Raw genomic sequence first — 8,687 nt, 5'->3', positions numbered from 1 at the left:
AGTTTGAATTTAGCATTTGTATTTATTAAATAAGTTATAGGTTATGCCTTCCCATTTGGTTATGCTGTAGAAACGGTGCAGTAAACAGACGATAAAGCAGAAGTGGCTAATAGTGACTCTCTCAAATCATTTAAATATTACATATTATTACAAACCCTCAGTTGGGATTTGATTTACCTAAAATATTGTATATAATATTTTATAATATAGGCTAATATAATATAATGCAATTTGCAGGTGTTTTATAACATATATAAAATACATATTATGTGAAGAATACAAATAAATAGCCTATATATGTTTGTATATTTGTCTTCGCCTAAATGCTTAAATGTATCTTCATAACATTTGTTCATTATAAAATTATTAGCCTATATTTAAATGATTTAATTCATTTTTTTATCATCTAAACATACTTTATAACAGGCCTACAACAGCGTTCTTCTGTGTTTAGAGATTTTTCCGAATATCTGCACGATTGCAAATGTGATATTGACTTATCCAACAGTTTAATAAAAAGCAAGTTAATATTGTGTTTTAATTAGACACTATTGTAAGCAGCGTCTGGTTTTGCTCAAAATTCCACGTTTTGAATGAATCGAGTAAACCAATAATTCAGTGACTTATTCATAAAGACACTTCTGAATGAATCAGCAGTTTGAACGAATAACTCACTTATTAATTGACTTATTAATAACTTTTAATGATCTTATATGGGACAATTTATAAACTGCATGTACGCAGTTTGTCCACAAGGCGGCGTCCTCTAATCTCATTTGAACTCGACATTGGAAAAGAAACATGATGCCTTTAAGGCTAATGATTAACATAACTCATAAGACTCATAAACAGGAGGATGTTCATCATTCCTCATAAGGTCTGTCTTATAATAAAGCTTACGAACATCTGACTTGTAAAACTGTTTAAAGCTGACAATAGGCTGTAGTATTTTACACCAATAGGCCTGTTTTATAACACCATGAAATAAAGTTGTTGTTGCTTTTGTTGTTAGACCGAATTGTTTCTTTATAAAGTTTGACATGCTGAAAATCACTTGACTTTTTGTACCTTATATAAGCTAATCTGTTATTACTCAGGCTACACAGAACATGCATAACCCAGAGCTAACAACAGTTTAACATAAACAGTTACCAAAAGTGAGTCGTCCAAAACTTCAAAACTTTTGTTTCATGACAATGTTTCATAATTAATGACAGAAGTTCCAAAATTTACCTGACCTAAATATTTTCCAAAATATTGATGTGAAATAGTAGTAGCACCACAGAATTACAGAAGAACCATAAAAATTGAGTGAAACTAATTTTTGTTAGGCTACATTGTGTAATTGTGAAATATATGTTTTTGTGCTTGTGTGTGTGTGTGTGTGTGTGTGTGTGTGGAGAATATATATTAAAAACGACTTGTTTACACTGCAGTTCATCCACAAGGTGGCCAACTCTAATCTAATTTGATCTGAGCGCTCAGCCTGGAAAAGATTAACATTATTAGGCTATTTACTGTCACCAGGATGATCGGTCATAATTCATAAGGCTAAACTTTAAGGCTGCTAAACAGAAGTCGGATGTAGTTCATCCCTCATAAGCTGTGTCTTATTATAAGGCTTAATATGAACATCTGACTTAATAAAACTGATCACGTGCTTCAGAATCAACTCGGTTGGAATTTAAATAGCTATTTAACTACCAAAACTGATTCGAATTAGAAGACTCAAAATCATTTTGAATCTAAAGTTTAAAATCATTGCGCTGAATCGAACTTATTATTATTCCAGATTCTTCTATTTTAATTTTAATTGATAGTTATTTAGGAATGACATCATCTTTAGACTGAAACCTGGCTGTGATGCCTATCCATTGTTTTGCTATTTTACAGTGTTCCTCTTGCCTTTTGTTTTTAACACTTGCCCGGCTCTTATGTCCCGGTAATGATGTAATCACAAGCCTTATCCTTTTACTAGTGTCCATGACAGCATGTTTCCACTGACTCAGCCTGATGAAACTGATTCATACTCAGCCCTTATTGTCAACTCCACACCTAATGCTGTCAGAAGATGAGCAAGAAATACACGTTGAAGCTAGGAATGAAGAACATTCCTGGGAGGATTCAAACAGGTCTGATATTGAACGTTTCGCAGAAACCCAACTCCCTTTTTCTTCCGGTCACGTGAAATTCAGAGAAAGACAATCAAGCCTCAGATTTAGGTGACAAGCAGAAATACTAAGAAGGCTACATTCCAGAGGTTTTCTTTTCCCCGATGAGATAAAACTAGTCAGCAGAGATACAGGAAGTTGTGTTGCTTGAAAAAAAGAGAGCAGTGGATTACTGAGCGCTGACTGTTTTGTGTTGCAATGGTGTTATTATCTATTGTTTGATTTGTGGGTCAATTAACGCTTCGTGATACTGTATTGATTTATTTCATTTTTTAAATAAGCTTTTGTGGGGGATAGCAGAAAGCAGATGAAAATGAAGCTGTGAGGGATAAACGTTCAGTCTTTATAATAGCATGCACTTTATAAAAGTCCTAGAATTTTACAACTCACAACTGTTTTCTGCTGTTTTTGTCTACTGAACATTTTCAGAAAGATGCTTTTTTTAAGCTGAGCAAATGGTATGCTGTTAAACAACATTACAATCCATTGAACACACTTTACTGCTGTCCCTCGCAGCCTTGTTTTCATTCCTGTCAAAAATTAAACATGGTAAAGTCTGTTGGCCTGATTAGCCAAGCGCCCCTACAAATTAGGCTAATAAAAGAATGCATTTTATACAAATGCTTCATGTTTAATGGGTTTAGCACTTTTTTTCACGCACTTTTAAGAAAACATTAGCAATTGGCTTGTAAAAGCCGTGTTTTGTTTTTTGCTTTTAAATGAATCAGTTGAGTGAATAATTCAGCGACTCACTCATTTTCGCCACCTACTGGTGTAATGATGTAACCTGTTGTATAATGAAGTTGTTCACCACTTAAAAGAACACTCCACTTTTTTTGAAAATAGGCTCATTTTCCAACTCCCTAAGAGTTAAACAGTAGAGTTTTACCGTTTCCATTCAGCCGATCTCCAGGTCTGGTGGTAGCACTTTTAACATAATCTGGCATAGATCATTGAATCTGATTAGACCATTAGCATCTCGCTCAAAAATGACCAAAGAGTAATAATCAAGGGTCTTTGCTGCCGTACCATGGGTGCAGCAGGCGCAGTGATATTACACAGTGCCTGAAAGTAGTCCCCAGCTAGGTAACTAGTTATGGACTATTTTCAAGTGCTGCGTAATATCACTGCGCCTGCTGTGCCCATGGTACGGCAGCAAAGACCCTTGATTATTACGCCGGAATGAGAGTATAGTTCCTAGCCATATCAGCCTAGAAAATCACAACTTTTCATTTTCTGTCAGTCTTCGTGATGTAACTACAGAAGAGTCAAGTTTTAAATAGGAAAAATATCAAAACTCTTTGGTCACTTTTGAGCACGATGCTAGCGGTCTAATCAGATTCAATGATCTATGCCAAATTACGTTAAAAGAGCTACCGCCAGACACGGAGATCGGCTGAATGGAAACGGTAAAACTCAGCTGTTTAACTCTTGGGGAGTTGGAAAATTAGCCTATTTAGAGGCTAATTGTGGAGTGTTCCTTTATAAAAATCATCAGCTTTAATTTTTTTATTGTCATACAACATTTTCACAGAGAGCCAGAGTGATGCAGCAACTGTGATATATTTTTTGTGTCTTCACACTGTACTCATTCACTACAGTTAGTTTTGGTTCATAACATTGTCAGTCGATTCTAGATGTTTTTGTTGTTGTTGTTGTCTATTTTACTTCTGAAGCTCAGAGAAACTAAAAGCCCCATTGAAATGTCCAAATAGGCCAGATTTGAAATGGCCTGCTAAACTGGTTGGTTCCCAAGCAAGCATCCTACGTACTTCCTACAGCTCCTGTATCATAAGTATCCTGTGTTTCTCCATCGCCTGCTTGTCTCTCACAACCAAGAACAGAAACCAAACCTTTGTAAACATCTGCTGTGAAATCACCAAAGCCTCCCTACAAAGTCTCGTCTTATTCTATGAACACGAAAGGCCCAGGAAATGATGCGGGACAGCTCACCCGTCCTCCTCCAGCACACCCAGCTGCTTCTCTCATGCATCAAATACATGTACCACGACACTCTAACAACAGTACAGAGAATCATTCAGACCGCAGGCTATCGGTTCACTGAATAGAGCAATCAGAAGATCGTGAGAGCATAGCACATAACATCAGTCGACTTTGCAATGCACGACTTCTGAGAAGATAATTTGACACTTCAATTCATTCAGATTACAGAAATCATGATGATCAGCTATATTCATCATAATAGTTTCATGGCATATTTATTTTTTAGCTTACATAAAGCTTTATTTTATAACAGTTTTATTACATAAAATTTCCAAAAAGACCATATATATGGTACAAATCATTTATATACTATAAATTACCATTTAAATTAGTCTCTAACTATACTGAGAATAATTTAGAGTACTGTACACTTTTTAAGATTGGAAGCAGACACTTTTGAATTAAGAAAAAATGCACAGTAATTAGGCTAAATAGAACAAATACAATAAAGGAAAAAAGTATATATATTTAGAATTAAATGAAATACATATATATATAGTGTACACTGTGTATAATTCATATAATTTTACTTTTATACAGTATTTTATTGTATCAGCTCATTTGCCTTGGGTGCTTTGCATGATGGGACATGTGGATATGTTTGCAAGTACAGATTCCTGATTACAAGTCAAGCATTCACTTGAACTGATGAAGAATTTAGGAAAGTATCCAAGTCCCTGGGAATCTCCCTAAACTTCTAGAAAGTAAGTGAAAATTCCAAGATAAATAATAATCAGCCTGTTTACTGGTCAAGCTTTGTTAAAAGTTGTCCAAATGTATTCAAATACTAAAAAAAATACATCAGAAGTATGAGAAATCACATTTAAAGGGTACAATTGGATTTTGTTATTGTAAAAGTCACAACACATTGTTATAATTTATAGTTTAATTTTCTAAAGATGTGTTGTTCCACTTATCATTAATTGTTAACATTTGAATGATAGGATTGACAGTTCTCCGGATGCAGTAGTCTGCACATACATATGCTGAATAGAGATTGCTTGCTTTGATAGATTATAACGAGTAACATGGCATTAACATTCAGGCCTTGTTCGTCAACAACACTTCATATGAAGTGTGTCCAGGTCCTCCACATGTTTAAAGATGAATAAACAGCCATCTCTTGCTTCATTAGGTATTTATATATTTATTATTTTACAAAAATAATTAAATTAAACATTTTACAAAAAAATATATGTTCTATAAGAGATATGTTCCAGCTATCATAAATGAACAGCTGAATGATCAGATAAACAGTTCTTGAAATGCAGTACACATACACACATGAGCTATATAGAGAGATTCCTTGCCTTGTTAGATTATTCACAGAAACATGGCATGGACTTTCAAGCCTTATTCAGCAACACAATTTGATATGAATGTGTCCAGCTCCTCCGGATACTCAAACAATCTGAATATTCTATTGTATATATTGTATTGTACAGATGTGCTATATACATATTATGCAAGGGAATGTGGATAGATGTATGATATATTAAATCAAAAACATATGTATAATAAATATAAGTATGGCTAGTTTGGTATTGCACAGTGGGGAGAACATTTAACTGTTTGTGAGGTAGATATGGCCTGAGGGAAGAAACTGTTCCTGTGTCTGGTCGTTCTGGTGCTCAGAGCTCTGTAGCGTCGACCAGACGGTAACAGTTCAAAGAGGGAGTGTGCTGGATGTGAGGGGTCCAGAGTGATTTTGCCAGCTCTTTTGCTCACTCTGGATAAGTACAGTTCTTGGAGAGTGGGGAGGGTTGTACCAATGATTCGCTCAGCAGTCCGGACTACCCTCCGTAGTCGTCTGAGGTCAGATTTGGTAGCTGAGCTGAACCAGACAGTTATTGCAGAGGATGGATTCAATGATGGCAGAGTAGAACTGTTTCAGCAGCTGCTGTGGCAGGTTGAACTTCCTCAGCTGGCGAAGAAAGTACAATCTCTGCTGGGCCTTTTTAGTAATGGAGTCAATGTGAATATCCCACTTCAGGTCCTGGGAGATGAATACAAAGACATCTCTTGCTTCATCCGATTCGACCCCAGGTAGTCTTTGATGGCATTTGTTAATTTTTACTGTCCATCTGGAGTAAAGCAGGCCCTTTCACCTCCCACAGAATAACTCACAGTGACTCTGTATCCAGCACAACACTGGGCCAATGTCTCTTACAAACTTCCACTTTATGTCCTCTTGGCACTGCTGTTAAAAATACAGAATACGTGTGTGTTGGTCCACTAAATATTTGTCATACTAAATAGTATTTACCTCATCATTTTGCATACAAGAATATTTATGATTTTAAACCACAAAAATCAATCACTACAGTATCTAGAAATGCTCCCACCGTTCCTCCATACGTTTCTTTACAGTTGAAACTGCAGCAGGAACCCCTCATCCCTGCATCAGGCTTGGACCAAAAATGCGTAGAATGCTGTAAAACATGACAAACAAAGATGGACAATAATTATGTGATTTTTCCATTAATATAGAATAATACAAAGATAATTTGTCACAAACACAGAGGTATCCAGCAATTCACAGTGAAATGATGTGGTTGCTCAACCAAGTTACTATGCAAGAGTTCTGTGATCAGTGTATATCATTAAAAATATATGTATGTGAGTGAGTGTTTTGTGTGTGTGTGTGTGGGGGGGGGGGGGTAAGTACATATTTGTCGGTGAGATGAGTGTTATAAAAAAATTGCACATTCGGTCAACATTCATTATGTGTTGTAAGAATCAGTGCACTAATAATTATATAGTGCACTGATTTTTATGACATAAAATGAACTGAGTGTGCAAATTTTTTGATAACCCTTTTTTTATAATAGCTACATAACACTCTTACCTAGTACTCATATACATACACTATCCCTCTCACATATGTGTTTACCTCTCCACACACATGATATTTTTAATGACACTGATCACAGAACCCTTGCACAGTATCTTGGCTGAGGAACCACATCATTTCACTGTCTTGCTGGATAACACACTCACACACACACACACACACATGTTGGTTTTTGTGGTTTATGGGGACTCTCCATAGGCGTAATGGTTTTTATACTGAACAAACTGTGTGTGCTATTGCCCTACACCAACCCTACACCTAAACTTAGCCCTCACAGGAGACTTTGTGCATTTTTAGATTTAAAAAAAAAACACCATTTAGTAAGTTTTTTTAAGCCTTTTGAATTACGGGGACATAGGCAGTGTCCTCATAAACCACCTTCATATTGTAATACCTCTGTCATACCCATGTCATTATACAAATTTGTGTCCTCATAAACCACATAAACATGCACACACACACACACACACACACTCACACACACACACACACACACACACACACAAACATGCATACACAGGGCCGTAGCTAGAGGATTGGGGGCCCCCTGAAAAAATATTGATGTTGGCCCCCACATCAATACATATAGATGTATACAGGGGCGGACTCGGGCCAAAAAGTGGCCCTGGACTTTTTGGCACAGAGCGACCCACCAAACCCTGTCCACAACACACCACACCACACCACACCATAAATGAGTGGCATAATCTTGTTAAAATTGTTAAATCAAAGATTATAGAATACAAAAAGGGACTTTGATTTAAATTGATTTAAGCGACAGTAAATATATTTACACTTATTACAAAGTACTTATATTTCAAATAAATGCGGTTCTTTAACTGAGAACCATTATACCAATAATAAAACCATTATTAATAACTGATAATTAAACCGCAAATTAGGCATCATTAGAATTATTTCTGAAGGGACACTGAAGACTGGATGATGCTGAAAATTCAACTTTGATCACAGCAATAAATTACATTTAAAACATCCTAAATAGAAAACCACTATTTTAAGTGTAATAATTCATTATATTTGGCTATTGTTTTACTGTATTTTTGATAAAATAAATGAAATATTCTTTCAAATAAATAAAAAGCCTTATTTATTTCAAACTTTTAACTACCAGTGTGTATATAAAATATGCTAATAGTGTGTGATTAATTAAGCAAATTATATTTTTATTAGGCCTATAATATAAATCACTTTCCTATGCACAGCACTCGAAAGCAAAAGTCTTCAGATTTACAGTGTTCTAGAGTAAGATTGAGAATGATTTTTATAGATTTTTAAACATTTTCTTAGACACGTAAAATCACGGAACAAAGCAGATTTACAAGAACTCTTATCTCGTGTCTGCTGAAAACTGCATTATAGCCTACATAGACATTAAAATATGAGACATTTGAAAAGGCCAGTAATAGTTTGCATTCCTAAAAATTAATGTCTGTTATTTAACTAAACGGTTGGCAAATATTGCTGAATTGTCTTGTCATGTTTAGCCGCTTACATCTTACCTCAGCTGGCATTCAAGTCGCGCGCAGCTCAGCATCTGTGAACAGTAAATCCCGCCTTCTACACTTTGATTGGCTGTTTCAAACATTTTGACATTGACGAGCGCTTTTGAGCCGCTGCACTGAGCTGGAGCATGCTAA

This window comes from Barbus barbus (genome assembly GCF_936440315.1).
Source record: "Barbus barbus genome assembly, chromosome: 47".
Lineage (NCBI taxonomy): Eukaryota > Metazoa > Chordata > Actinopteri > Cypriniformes > Cyprinidae > Barbus > Barbus barbus.
The sequence above is the reverse complement of the archived record's forward strand: the minus strand, read 5'-3'. Positions refer to the sequence as shown.